This window comes from Pan paniscus, chromosome X, assembly GCF_029289425.2.
Source record: "Pan paniscus chromosome X, NHGRI_mPanPan1-v2.0_pri, whole genome shotgun sequence".
Taxonomy (NCBI): Eukaryota; Metazoa; Chordata; class Mammalia; order Primates; family Hominidae; genus Pan; species Pan paniscus.
Window position 1 is genome coordinate 52,330,274 of NC_073272.2, and position 15,398 is coordinate 52,345,671.

Below are 15,398 nucleotides of genomic sequence, written 5' to 3' on the forward strand. Positions count from 1 at the left end.
AATGGAGAAAATGAAGGGCAAAAAGTATAAGATATGCAGAAAACAAATAGCAAAATAATAGATATAAGTACTTATAAGTAATTACTTTAAATGTAAATGCATTATTCTCCTCAATTAAAGGCAGAGATAGACAGAATGGATAAATGAAACATGATCCAACTGTGTATTGTCTATAAAATGTATACTTTAAATATAAAGGAAAAAATAGTTTGAAGTAAAAGAATTGAAATAGCTATTCCATGCAAATAGTAACCAAAAGAGGGCTGGGATGGCTATAGTATTATATCAGATAAAATAGACTTTAAGTAAAAATTGTTAAAAAGACATGAAAGGATAGTATATATTTTTAAACAGGTCAATTCATCAAGAAGATGTGCAATTTGTATACTTGTCTAAGAATAGACAGTTCTACAATAATAGTTGGAGACTTCAATACCACACTTTCAATTAAGGATAGAGCAACTGGAAAAAAGTCAATAAGGAACAGAGATTTTGAATAACACTATATACCGACTAGACCTAACAGACTATACCAAACAACAGCTGAATACTTAAGTGCACATGAAATATTCTCCAGGATAGATAATATTTTAGAACACAAAATTAGTTTCAATACATTTAAAATTATTGAAATCCTGCAAAATATGTTTTCTAACCACAATAAAATAAAAATAGAAATCATTAACAGAAGAAAAATGGAAAAATCACAAATACGTTGAAATTAACATGTGTCTGAACAACTAATGGGTCAAAGAAGTAATCACAAGAGGAATTAGAGAATTAAACATAAATGAAAATGAAAAGACAACATACCAAAACTCATGGGATCCTGCAAAAGCTGATGTTTTAATTTAGGTTCTTTAAGATGGAAAGAATCCCTTCAATGATTAGGAGAGACACAAGATGAAAATAAAGATTTTAAGAGAGAGACCATGAGTGGTGGGCCAATACCTTTATTGGTCCAGGGCATTATCCAAACAGGTTTCCCTCAGGGAGTTTTAACTGGTGGGTTTAAAGCAATCAGGCATGAATTCCAATAGGTAACGCTGTGTCTGAGAGGTGGTCACTGTGGCATATCTGCACAGTGCATGCAGGGTGTGGGGGTCAGCAGAGCCAGTCAAGAGGTTGTATCTAGCTATCTTATAGAGAAGTGATCACCAAGAGGAAGTTGTCTAAGACACATATCTGGATCAACCACATCATGAAACTGGGGGTGGGGAGGGTGTAGAACTGGAAACTGTGGCCAGGCGCGGTAGCTCATGCCTGTAATCCCAGCACTTTGGGAGGCCGAGGTGGACAGATCACGAGGTCAGGAGTTCGAGACCAGCCTGGCCAATATGATGAAACCCCGTCTCTACTAAAAATACACAAAAATTAGCTGGGTGTGGTGGCACATGCCTGTAGTCCCAGCTACTCCGGAGGCTGAGGCAGAAGATTCACTTGAACCTGGGAGGCAGAGGATGCAGTGAACCGAGATCGCACCACCACACTCCAGCCTGAGTGACAGAGTGAGACTCCATCTCAAAAAAAAAAAAAACCCACTGGAAACTGTGTAAAGGGTGACTGAGCCCTGATTCTGGTAAGGAAAATTAAACTTATATTTAAAATAAATGCCCAGACGACTTAAAATGATAAGAATTCACTGAAGCAGTTCTCAATAGAAAATGTCTAGCTGTACCAACAGACATATGAAAAAATGCTCATCTTCACTGGTCATCAGAGAAATGCAAATCAAAACTACAATGAGATACCATCTCAAGCCAGTTAGAATGGCGATCATTAAAAAGTCAGGAAACAACAGATGCTGGAGAGAATGTGGAAAAATAGGAACACTTTTACATTGTTAGTGGGAGTGTAAATTAGTTCAACCATTGTGGAAGACAGTGTGGCAATTCCTCAAGGATCTAGAACTAGAAATACCATTTGACCCAGTGATCCCATTACTGGGTATATACCCAAAGGATTATAAATCATGCTGCTATAAAGACACATGCACATGTATGTTTATTGTGGCACTATTCACAATAGCAAAGATTTGGAACCAACCCAAATGTCCATCAATGATAGACTGGATTAAGAAAATGTGGCACATATACACCATGGAATACTATGCAGCCATAAAAAAAGATGAGTTCATGTCCTTTGCAGGGACATGGATGAAGCTGGAAACCATCATTCTCAGCAAACTATGACAAGGACAGAAAACCAAACACCGCATGTTCTCACTCATAAGTGGGAGTTGAACAACGAGAACACATGGACACAGGGTGGGGAACATCATGCATTGGGGCCTGTTGGGGGGTGGGAGACTGGGGGAGGGATAGCATTAGGAGAAATACCTAATGTAAATGATGAGTTGATGGATGCAGCAAACCAACATGGCACATGTATACCTATGTAACAAACCTGCATGTTCTGCCTATGTACCCTAGAACTTAGAGTATAATAAAAAAAAAAAAGAAAAAGAAAAATAAGGTCACGTGCACTGGCCTAGCTAAAAAAAATGTCTAGCTGTAAACACCCTCATTCCAAAAGAAAAATTATCTCAAGTCAATAAGCTAACTTTAGATGTTGAGGAGCTAGGAAAAAAAAGAAAACTGAGGCCACAGCTAACAATAGAAGAAGAGATGGTTGAAATACAGAACATAAAAATACAGGAAATCAATGAATTCAAAAGTTGGTTCTTTGAAAAAATCAACAAAATTTACAACTAATAATAGCTAAACTAACCAACAGAAGACACAAAGAACTAGAATCAGCAATGAAAGTGGGGTATTACAACTGAATCAACAGGAATTAAAAAGATTATAAGAGAATACTATGAAGAAATGCATGCTGATGTGACAATGCAGATGAAATGAACGTATTCCTAGAAACAAACTATGAAAACTGACCCAAGAAATAGAAAATCTGAACAGATCTATACCAAGTGAACAAATTGAATCACCAATCAAGAAGTAAAAGCCCAGAAGCAAATGGCTTCACTGGTGAGTTCTACTGAACATTTAAAGAAGAATTAACATCAATCCTTCTCTAACTCTTCCAACATATAGAGGAGAAAACCATTTCTAATTCACTATGTGAGGCCAGCATTTGCCTGAAACCAGAACAAGACAAAGACATTGTAAGAAAAAAAAAGTGCTGGTCAATATCCCAAATCAATACAGATGCAAAACTCCTCAACAAAATACTAGCAAACCAAATCCAACAGCATATTTAAAGGATTATTACCACGACCAAGTGGGATGCATCCCACAAATGCAGGGGTGGTTCAATATACAAAAATCAATGTAACCACATTAATAGAATGATGGGGGAAAAGCACATTATTTCAATTGATGGAAAAAATGTATTTGACAAAATCCTGCACTGTTTCATGGTAAAAAACAAAACACTCAAAAAACATGGAGGGCAATTTCCTCAACATAGAGCATTTATGAAAAACCCACAGCTAACATCAAACTCAATAGTGAAAGTATGAAAGCTTTTCCTTTAATGTTAGAGATAAGACAAGCATGCCTGCATTTGCCACTTCTATTCAATGTCATACTGGAAGTTCTAGCCAGGGCAATTAGGCAACACAGAGAAATAAAAGGCATCCAAATTGGATAGAAAAAGTTTAAACTATCTCTATTCACAGATGACATGATCTTATATATAGAAAATTGTGATGAATCCTCAAAATACGATTAGAGCTAATAAAAATACAGCAAAGTTGCAGTATAATAAATCACACTACAATCAGTATTTCTATACTCAAGCAATGAACAACACAAATAGGAAATTAAGAAAATAATTCCATTTGAAGTGGCATGATAAAAAATACCTAAGAATAGGTTTTAAAAATGTACAAGGCTTGTACACAGAAAACTACAAACATTGATGAAAAATTAAAGACATACAAAAATGGAAACTAATCCTGTGTTAATGGGTTTGAAGGCTTAATATTGTTAAGATGGCAATACTCCCCAAAGTGATGTACAGATACAAGGCAATCCTATCAAAATCTCTATGACCTCTTTTGCAGCAATGGAAAATCTCATCTTAAAATTCATATGTAATTGCAAAGGACCCTAAATAGTCAAAGCAATCCTGGAAAGAAAAAAAAAACAAAGTAGGAGGACCCACAGTTCCCAATTTCTAAACTTACTGCAGACTATAGTAATCAAAACAGTGTGATACTAGCATAAGAATAAACATATAGATCAATGGAATAGAATTGAGAGTTCAAAAATTAAACCCATACACCTATATCAATTTATTTTTTGAGAAGGATGCCATTATCATTAAATTGAGAAAGAATGTTTTAATGTATGATATATACTGTATGTATATACTAATAGGATACACACTACTCTGAATCTCCGGAGAATTCTAAGACATATAAATGTCCAATGAGCCTATCAAAAGATACTCAACATCATTAATCATTATGGAAATGCAAATCAAAACCACAGTGAGATACCACTTTATACTCTCTGGGATGGGTGTAATACAAAGAGGGAAATGTTAAGTTTTGGCAAGGATGTAGGGTAAATTGGAACCTTTATACCACTGCTGGTGAGAATATAAAATGGTTCAACTGCTATGAGAAACAGTGTAGAGTTTTCTCAATAAGTACAACATAAAATTACCACATAATCCACAAATTCCAATCCTGGTGTTACACCCATAATACTTGAAAATAAATATTCAAAGGAAACATGTACACAGATGTTCATGGTAGTTCTATGCGCAATAAGCAAAAGGTGGAAACAACACAAATGGCCATGAACTGATATGTGGATGAACAAAATATGGCATATCCTACAATGGGATATTCAACCATAAACATGAAGTATAGATGCATTTACAACATGGATAAACCTTGAAAACATGCTAATTGAAAGAAGCTGTACACAAAATGGGCACATAGTGTACAATTCCATTTGTACGAAATATCCAGAATAGGAGTATATAGTAGGAAAAACACAAACTATCTGTTCTACTATTCTCACAATACTCACAATAGTTTTGACACCACGTGTATGTTTCCCATACTAAGCAATTCTCCAGTGGACACCAACTGAGTGACTACAATTCAATTCTGACATTATTTACCTGGAGTCATATTCCATCACTTAAGAGCTCATTCCCACAAAACTGTCTTCACTTTAGAGGCCAGTTGCAATTCTGGGCTTCTGGAACTGCTAACATACTGGCTGTAAATTGGGGATTCCTACAATTCCCTCCTCAGGTTCAATCATTTGCTATAGTGGCTCACAGAACTCGGGAAACACTTAATATTGCTGATTTATTACAAAGGGTATTTTTAAAGGATACAAATGAATAGCTAGATGAAGAGATACATAGCGCAAGGTTCAGAAGAGTCCTGAGCACAGGATCTTCTGTCTTCATGCCACCCTCCTGGTATGTGGATGTGTTTAGGACCCCAAAAGCTCCCTGAACCCAGTCCTTTTGTGTTTTTATGGGGGCCTCATTACATAGGCATGGTTGATTAAATCATTGGTCACTGGTGATCAATTCAAACTTCACCCTTCCTATCTTCCTGGAGATCACTTTGGAGATTCCAAGGATTTTAGGACCAGTGAGCCAGGAAATGGGAATGAAGACCTAATATAAATTTATTATAAATTATAATATTACAATGAGAAATCCATAGAGATATAAAGCATATTAGTGGTTGCCAGGTACTGGACTGGGGCAAAAAGAGAAAGGAAAATGACTTTAATGGGTATGGGATTTCCTTTTGGGGTAATGAAAATGCTCTGGAATGAGAGTAGTGATGGCTGCACAACATTTTGAATTTGCAAAATACCACTGAATTGTACACTTTAAAATGGTAAATTTTCTGTTATGTGTAGCTTATCACAATAAGAAAAACAGAGGGTGGTTTTGGCCTGTAGTCCCAAGCTTGGTGACCCTTGCTCTAGGTATTTAAAAATGTATATTTGACTTTCACAATCTACCTAGATGCAATGTTTTACTATTCTATTTGGAATGTTGAAGCTGTCATTTTATAGGTTCCTTTACCCTGCTGTCTTTATGCTAATTGTCATATATATACATATATCGAAAACTCATCAGACATTTTTATGTTTGTTGCTGTTAAATACAATTTTTTAAAATGCAAGAAAAGTGGCCTATCATGTTTACCCAATTGATTGCTGTTTCTTTTATTCTTCATTCATCCCCAATGTTCCACATTTCCTTCAAGGTAACATTTTCTTCCTGTCTGAAAAGGCTTTTTCACAATTCTCTTAATGCATATCTGCTGGCTATAAATTCTCTTAGATTTATTTTATCTGGGAACATCTTTATTTCACATCTTTCCCCCTGAACATTATTTCACTGGATATAAATTTGGAATTGATAGATCTTTTCTTCTTTCATTTGAAAAATGTTGTGCCACTTCTTTCTGGCTCCTGTGGTTTCTGATGACAAGTCCAAAGTCATTTGAATCCTTTCTTCCCCATATGCAATGGACCATTTTTCTCTGGCTATTTTCAAGATTTTTTGTGTGTGTCTTTAGTTTTTGGCAATTTGATTAGGATATTTCTTGCCATGAATTTCTCTTGGTTTATCTGTTCGAGATTTGCTCAGGTTCTTGAATGGGCAGGTTTATATCTTTGCCAAACTTGGGAAAATTTATTCCATTATTTATTCAAAAATTTTTTTTCAGCAGCACTCTCTTTCTTTTCTCTTTGTAAGGCTCTGAGAATGCAAATGTTTAAAAAGTGGGCAAAGGACATGAACATATGCTTTTCAAAAGAAGACCTACATGCAGCCAATGAGCATATGAAAAGAATGCTCAACGTTGCTAATCATTAGGGAAATGCAAATGAAAACCAGAATGAGATACAGTCTCACACCAGTCAGAATGGCTACTATTAAAAAGTCAGGAAATAACAGATGCCGGCAAGGTTGCAGAGAAAAGGGAACACTTATACCTTGCTGGTGGAAATTGTAAATTAGCTCAGCCATTGTGGAAAGCAGTTTAGTAATTTCTCAAAGAATTCAAAGCAGAATTACCATTCTACCCAGCAACTCCATTATTGGGTTCATACCCAAAGGAATATAAATCATTCTACCACAAAGCCACATGCATGTGCACGTTCCTTACAGCACTACTCACAATAGCAAAGACGTAGAGTCAACCTAAACGCCCGCCAATGGTAGACTAATAATAACAATCTGATACATATACACCATGGAATGCTATACAGTCATCACAAAGAACAAGATCATGTGCTTGGAAGCAACATGGCTAGAGCTGGAAGCCATCGTCCTAAGCAAACTAACACAGGCAAAGAAAATCAAATACCTCATGTTCTCACTTATAAGTGGGAGCTAAAATTTGAGTACATATGGACACAAAGAAAGGAGCAGCAGACACTGGGGCCTACTTGAGGGTGGAGGGTGGAAGTGGGGTGAGGATGGAAACTACTTATCGGGTACTATGCTTATTACCCGGGTAATGAAATAAACTGTACACCAAATCCCCGTGACACACAATTTACCTATACAACAAACCTGCACATGTACCCTTAAACCGAAAATAAACGTCAAAAAAAAACCCAGCAAATATATATTGGTAAAACAATCTTTGTAAACTTGTAAGTTTATATTTCCTTATTCTTTTGTAAGTAGTGAAAGGCGAACTGTTTTTTCCTCTGGAAACAAAAAAGATGTTGGCCAGGGCCCAGTTTTCCTTTGGAGGCCTGACTGGTGTTAGGTCTGTTTCTGAGTTTACTCTGGTTGTTAGGATCTACTTCCTTGTGTCTCTTAGGCTGAGGATCATGATTCTTATTGATTACCAGTTAGAGGACATGCTGAGCTCCTACAAGCTGCTCTGGAATTCCTTACCACATAGCCCTCTCCAAGAGCTGCCTCACAACATGGAAACTTGCTTCTTCAAAGCCAGCAAGAGAGAAAGACAGCAAATTTAGCAAGATGGGGTCTTTCATCACAGGAGTAGCATCCCATCACCTCTTTCATATAACGTAGCATAACCATGGGAGTGACATTCCATTATCTTTGCTATATTCTATTAATTAGAAGCAAAGTCACAGATCTTTCTCACATTCAAGGGGAGTATGTTATACAAATGCATACATAACAGGAGGTGGGGATCATGGAGTCCACCTTAAAGTCTGTTTGCCACACCAACACTGTATTTTTACATTTGTTGCAAGAATAAGATCTCTTTTATGAGCACTTTTATAATAGCTGTATTTGTCAGATAATTCAAACATTTGTGTCATTTCTGTTTTCATGTTTGTTTATTTCCCACTACACTTGGAATTTTCGAGGTTTTTAATACGTCTAGTAACTTTGGATTTATCTTGTCATTTTGAAAATTGTTATGAAACTCTGGGTCTCTCCTAAACTCTATGGAGAATGTTGATGTTTTGCTATAGTAGGTAGTCAACCTGATTAACTTCTGGCCCCAGGCACCAATTTGCCTTCTGTTGCTCATGGTTCCTATTGCAGTTAAGCTTTCATAGACTTTGCAGTACTATTCAAATCTGTCTTGTGGAGTGCACCACTCCCAGTAGCCAGTCTGAGTCTTAGGGAGTGGTCTATCAGTTACTTCAGTTCTCAAAATATTTGGTAGGCTAATTAAGATCAGATTCATGCATGCACAGCTCACATGTTAGCCCTGGAACTCATATGAAAAAAAACTTCATAGGGTGTTTTCCCAAGCTACTGCCTCTCTGCAACCTTTCTGGTGCTTTTTGCTTCCTTGAGTCTCCTTTATTTGGCCCTTCAGCCAGAAATGTAGTTCTCTTATAACCTTGGTTTATCATTCTCTGTCATTCACTTTTGTGATTGGGCTCATTTCCTGGCCCAAGAAAGGAAGGGCAGAGAGAGGAAAAGGTTAACATATGTTTACCCCCACCCTCTTAGGACCACAGCTCCATCAAATGGACAGGATTGGCTCCCTTCCCTCCGAGGTTTGGTTCTTGAGGTTTTGTCATTTATACTACAAGATTTCCTGGGGTCTGAGGCATGAGAGAACAAAAAAGAAAGAGGGGGAAAAATGGGAGTTCTGCACTCTCTCTGAGCATTAGGAGCTACCATTTTTGACCCTCGAGACAGTACTAGAGGGTTTCTCCTGGAGCTGTCTGTCTATACTGGTGCCCACTTCTGCATTTTGGTCTGTGCTGAGTTCAGGATAGGCAATATTAAAGGGAAAAGGGGTAAAATAAAAAGTAAACTCACTGCTGATACACTGGTAATTCTACTACTGGTGTTCTTTCCTTCTCTGTCTTGCTACTGTTTACCTTTCAGACGCCTCAAATAGCTGCCCGTGTATTCTGTCCTGGTTTGATAGTTGTGTTTGGGGGGCAGACAGGGTGAAGCATGCTCACTCTATCTTACTCAGGACCAGAACTCCTGCAGTAGATTCTTTACGGCTCACGTTGCTTCTTCTAGTGTAGCCCTTCTTACAAACCATTCTCTACATAGCAACTGGAGTGGTCATAAAAACCCTCAATAAGATTATATCACTCCCTTACTTAAACCCTCTGAGTGGGGGCCAGGCAGGGTGGCTCACGCCTGTAATCCCAGCACTTTGGGAGGCCGAGGTGGGCGGATCACGAGGCCATGAGATCGAGACCATCCTGGTTAACATGGTGAAACCCCGTCTCTACTAAAAATACAAAAAGTTGGCCGGGCATGGTGGCGGGCACCTGCAGTCCCAACTACTCGGGAGGCTAAGGCAGGAGAATGGCGTGAACCCGGGAGGCAGAGCTTGCAGTGAGCGGAGATCACGCCACTGCACTCCAGCCTGGGTGACAGAGCGAGACTGCTGTCTCAAAAAAACAAACAAACAAACAAACAAAAAACTCTGAGTGGGTTTCTCATTTTACTTAAAACAAAACCAACTCCTCATGATGGCCTACAAAATCCTACATGATCTGAGCCCTGCCTCTCTCTCCAAACTAATATCACATCCTTATCCCTCACTTGTATCATCAGCCCCATGCATCGTCTTTCAGTTCTTAGGGTAAGGCAAATGCAATTACTCCTTTGAGATTTGCATTTGCTGTGCTGTCTTTCTGGGATGCTCTTCTCTAAGATCTTTGCATGACTGCCCACTTTTTTTTTTAATTTAGGTCTCAGCTCAAATGCCACTTCCTCAGATAGTCCTTTTCAGACAACTTAATCTAAAGTAACTTAACCCTTTCCATCGCTTTGTTCTATTACCTTCAGAGAACTTACCACTTCCTATTATGTAATCCCTATATTTGTTCACTTGTTTATTTTCCTTTTACCACTGAAATTTCAGCTCTCTGAGGGCAGGGATCTTGTCTTTCTTGTTCACCACTGTATCCTCAATGTGACTAGAATAGTATTTTACACATAGTACATGATAAAAAATAATTGTTCAATGAATATATTTCCAATCTTATTTTCATGTGCGTATTTTAAAACCATAAAACATTTTTGTAAAAGCTATGTTTAATAGGGTTTTATATTCTGTTTCATTAAATATACTTCAACAACATCACCTCAAGAGTTGCTTCATTGCACTGGGTGCTTTTGTGTGAAGTAGTCTAACAGTTTGCATCTCTGGTATCTGATTTGCTTTGGGCTGAAATTGTAATTTTGTCTTTGTTCACCTTGTCATTTTCTCATCCTTTTATTTCTTTTAAGATTTTAGACATTGGATTTTCATAAAGCACTTCTTCACTGCAACTATTTTATTTATTGTATTACTTGACTATTTCCCCCTTAAGAATAGAAGTTCCAGAGTAGCTGTTTTGTCCACTGCTGTATCCTCAATTTCCAGAACAGGCACTCTATAAATGTTTGTTGAGTGAACACATCATATTTAATTTATTTAATTGCCTCATTTGTAAAATGGAGATGGTGATACTTATGTCAATGAATGCTGGGAAGAGCAGTAGAGCTATATCGTGGTGTGGATACTAAAGGGCAAATTAGATGCCTTGACTAGCTGCGAGTCTGAGTCCTGCACACCAGCTTCCACAATGATGCTAAATCAAATCTGTGTTTCAGAAAAATTGCAAACTACCACCTGAAGTAGAACACTGACATTGCACTTATATAGTTCAAACTGCAAATTGTTAAAAGTGCCAAATTTCAACTCCATGGAAAGGTAATGAATCTCCTAAAGGAATTTTTTAGATGGGAAATAGGAGTGAAATAGATCATGAAACATCTCATTACAAAAGTTGAGGAATTGGAGAACTTGATTTGACAGGCAAAGGAACAATTTGAAATTTCTGAACAGGTAGGCAGTGTGATAAAAATGAGGTTTGCATGTGAGTCTATTTTTCACTGCAAAGAGAGACCCCCAACTGTTCAATGCTATTATTTTTGGTGGTGCTTTTGGTCTGGTAAATGAGAAGGGCTGTGTTATGGATTGGATAAGTGTGTCCTACTCAAATTCATAAATCGAAGCTCTAACCCCCAGTGTGATTATATTTGGAGATTAGGTCTTTGAGAAGTGATTAGTTTTAGATTAGGTCATGAAGATGAGGTCCTCATGATGAGATTAGTGTCCTTAAAGAAGAGAGAATGGCTGGGCATAGTTGCATATGTGCATATGCATATGCATATTATGTGCATAGCTCATGCACATAATCCTAGCACTTTAGGAGGCTGAGGTGGGAGGATCACTTGAGCCCAGGAGTTTTAGACCAGTCTGGCAACATAGCCAGACCCTGTCTTTACAAAAAATAGAAAAAAATTAGCCAGGTATTGTGGTGCATGCCTGTGGTCCCAGCTACTCGGTAGGCTGAAGAAGAGGATCGCTTGAGCCCAGGAGTTTGAGGCTGCAGTGAGCCATGATTGTGCCATTGCACTCCAGCCTGGACAACAGAGCAAGACCCTGTCTCCAATATATATATATATATATATATATATATATATATATATATATATATATGAGAGAAAGCAGGAGAGCTCCTTCTATGAGCACAGAGGACAGGCCATCTGCAAGTCAGGAATAGAGTCCTCACCGGGAACTCAATCATCCTGGCACCCTGATCTCAAACTTCCAGACTCTAGAACTGTGAGAAAATAGATTTCTGTTGTTTAAGCCATCTAGTCTATGGTATTTTGTTATGGCAGTGAGATCTGACTAAGACTGGTAGCTGGCTTCTTTGTAGGATCTTCAGTATTGGCAAAGGCTTCCCAGAAGCTGTGTTTGACTGGGGCAGTGGAAGGTAGTTATGAGGGACTTTTTTATAGCTGTATTTGGATATTGAGAATATTTTGTTATGTTTCTTGATCTGTAAAGTGCCAACACTTTAAAGCTAGTATGTGTTCTAAAGCCCCTCCTCTTCATACACACTCTTTGAGGCTATGTCTGCTTGGGTGGCTCTTTGCTTTTCATTCAATAATTACCTTTCTCAGTATGCTGCAGAGAGCTTGGAAAGTACGGATGTCTCATTCAGTGATTCATCCTATTTATTGCCTAATTTAGAAGGACAGTGAAAGCACTCGTAATTACTTTGTGATTTTCCACATTGACAGCTTAGCTAGTCCCGAAGTAATTCAAAGTTCTTTCGAGTTCTTTGCAGACTGGCAGAGTACGTGCCTAGAAAGAACATTACAGAGACGAACCTTAACACTAGAATCTCCTGTAGTCTCTGCTATCACTCCTCTCCCAAGCCACGGGCTATAAGGAAATTTCCTTTATATTCTGCCTCCCCCAAAATGGTTTGTCAGTACAATGACCACCTGAAGTCTAAGGTCTAGGCTTTATATAACCGTATGCTTCAAGGGCACCCTTAAAAGACCTCCTGCCTCCAAATCTCTTCCCACTGCCTAAACATTTAAACTTTTATAAATGAATTTATGTATGACATTACCAAGAACATATGCTAAAATTATTTATGATAAAGATCAAAGTAACTGTCAAATTCTTGAGGTCATCCTTTTTTTGTCTATTTTTTGAATCCACCTTATCATGATTCTTTCCATATCTTAAACAAGCCACAGTTTAATTAAAAGATGCCTTCTGCATCTACATGACTCCTCTTTTAAAATGCAAATTCTTTTTTTTTTATTTTGAGGCAGGGTCTTACTCCTATCACCCAGGCTGAAGTGCAGTGGTGCCATCACAGCTCACTACAGCCTTGACTTCCTGGGCTCAGGTGATTCTCCCACTTCAGCCTCTTGAGTAGCTGGGACTACAGGCCGGCACCACCACACCTGGCTAATTTTTGTATTTGTAGTAGAGATGAGGTTTCACAATGTTGCCCAGGCTGGTCTCTAACTCCTGGGCTCAAGCAATCCTCCTGCCTCAGCCTTCCAAAGTGCTAGGATTACAGGCCTAAGCCACCATGCCTGGCACAAATTCCTTTAAAAAAAAAAAAAAAACGGAGATGTGATCTTGTTTCCAAGCCAAACTGAGGGTCAGGCTGCTATTTCTCGTGGCCCAATAACGAGATGCAGACGAACTGGGGAGGAAGAGAGTTTTTATTTCTGCAACCAGTTACAGGGAGAAGGCCTGGAAATTATTGCCAGATCAACTCAAAAGTACAACGTTTTCCAGAGCTTATATACCTTCTAAGCTGTAGGTCTACCTGTAAGTGTGCATTCGTCTAAAGACATAAGTGATTAACTTCTTTTAATCTATAACTAAGGTCTGAGTCCTGAAGACCTTCTTCTGGAGGCTCAATAAGTTTACTTAATCTAAATGGGTCTAGATGCTAGGGTGATTACCCTTATCTTGTCTCCTGCTAAATCATAAAGGTTTGGGGAGTTCCTTTAGACCCCAATAAACTTGTTTGTGGAGGCCTGGGGAGTTTCTTCAGACTCACAATAAAACACTTGTTTAATCCTAAAAGGGTCCTGTTAAGAATTCCTTCATTAGTTTGTCATGCTTCAAGGCCCAGGAAAAGCCTAGGGAAAACTCTTGGTGGGCTATTTGTTACATTCCAGCCTTTGTATAAGAGCACTGGCTCAATCAGCTTTTAATGTTTAACCTAGCTACTCACTCAGTGCTGGGACAGTTGTAATGGAGGCCTACATTAGTGAGACCTGGCCTGCCACAGTCTCGCTATGTTGCCCAGTCTGGTCTTAACTCCTGGGCTCAAGCCATCTTCTTGCCTCAGCCTCTCAAAGTACTAGGATTATAGGTGTGAGCTACTGTGCCTGGCCCACAAATTCTTTGTAAGAAAGGAGTTAGGCTGGGTGCAGTGGCTCACACCTGTAATCCCAGCACTTTGGGAGGCTGAGGCAGGTGGATCACGAGGTCAGGAGTTCAAGACCAGCCTGGCCAAGATGGTGAAACCCCATCTCTACTAAAAATACAAAAAATTAGCTGGGCATGGTGGCAGGTGCCTATAATCCCAGCTACTTGGGAGGCTGAGGCAGATAATTGCTTGAACCCAGGAGGCAGAGGTTGCAGTGAGCTGAGATTGCACCACTGCACTCCAATCTAGGTGACAGAGCAAGACTCTGTCTCAAAAAAAAAAAAAGAAAAGAAAAAAAAAAGAAAGAAAAGAAAAAAGAAAAAAAAGAAAGGAGTTAAGCCATTTGAATCCATGAGCATCTTAGGATGAGTTCATGTGGTTTGGTGGTCAGAACACGGCCGTGAAGTCATATATCTGGGTTCGAATCCCTTCTCTTCCATTTATTAGAACTGTGACCTTGGTCAAATCCCTTTTATTATTTGGGCCTCAGTTTCCTAAGGATAATGTTTCTTAATTCATAGAGTTTTGGTGAGGGGAGGTCCAGTTTATGTGGAGTGAGGGGAGGTCCAGTTATGTGTAGACATTGGGTGGCCGGCTTTGGAGATTCCAAGCTTTATCAGAGGTTGGTAATAGGGTGGAAAGAGCAGTAGGAAGTGGACATAGGCTAGAGGACTTATTTGTGCTGTTTTAATGTGGCCATCACACCTTTTTTACCCATCTGATATATTTACTGAGGGTAGCCAATGCTGATATGGAGGAATAGAGCTAAAGCCCTTGAAGCTACCTGTAGGTGCTGCCACTGGAGCTCATGAATAGGCCAATGTCTAAAGAGGTCCTTGAACACAAACTTGCTGAACTTATACTTCTATAGAGGGCTATATCTAGGATGCTGCTAATGATAACAACAACAACAACAAAAAAATCTGACATCTATGTAGTGTTTATTACATGCGAGGTTCCGTTCTAAGCACTTTATATATATAAATTCCATTTCATCATTATGAAACCCCTAAGAGGCAGATATGACTATTATCTACATTTTACAAATGAGGAAACTGTTGGATGACAGAGATGTGATGAAGACAGGGAATCTCATATTTTTTAGGTCTTTTAGAAGCAGGACTTTGATCTGTCTCTTTGCTCCTAATCTTAGCAGTTGCCTTTCTAGTAACAGTATACAGTCCAGTATAACAGCCACTGCATTTTAAATCTGGCTGAGTC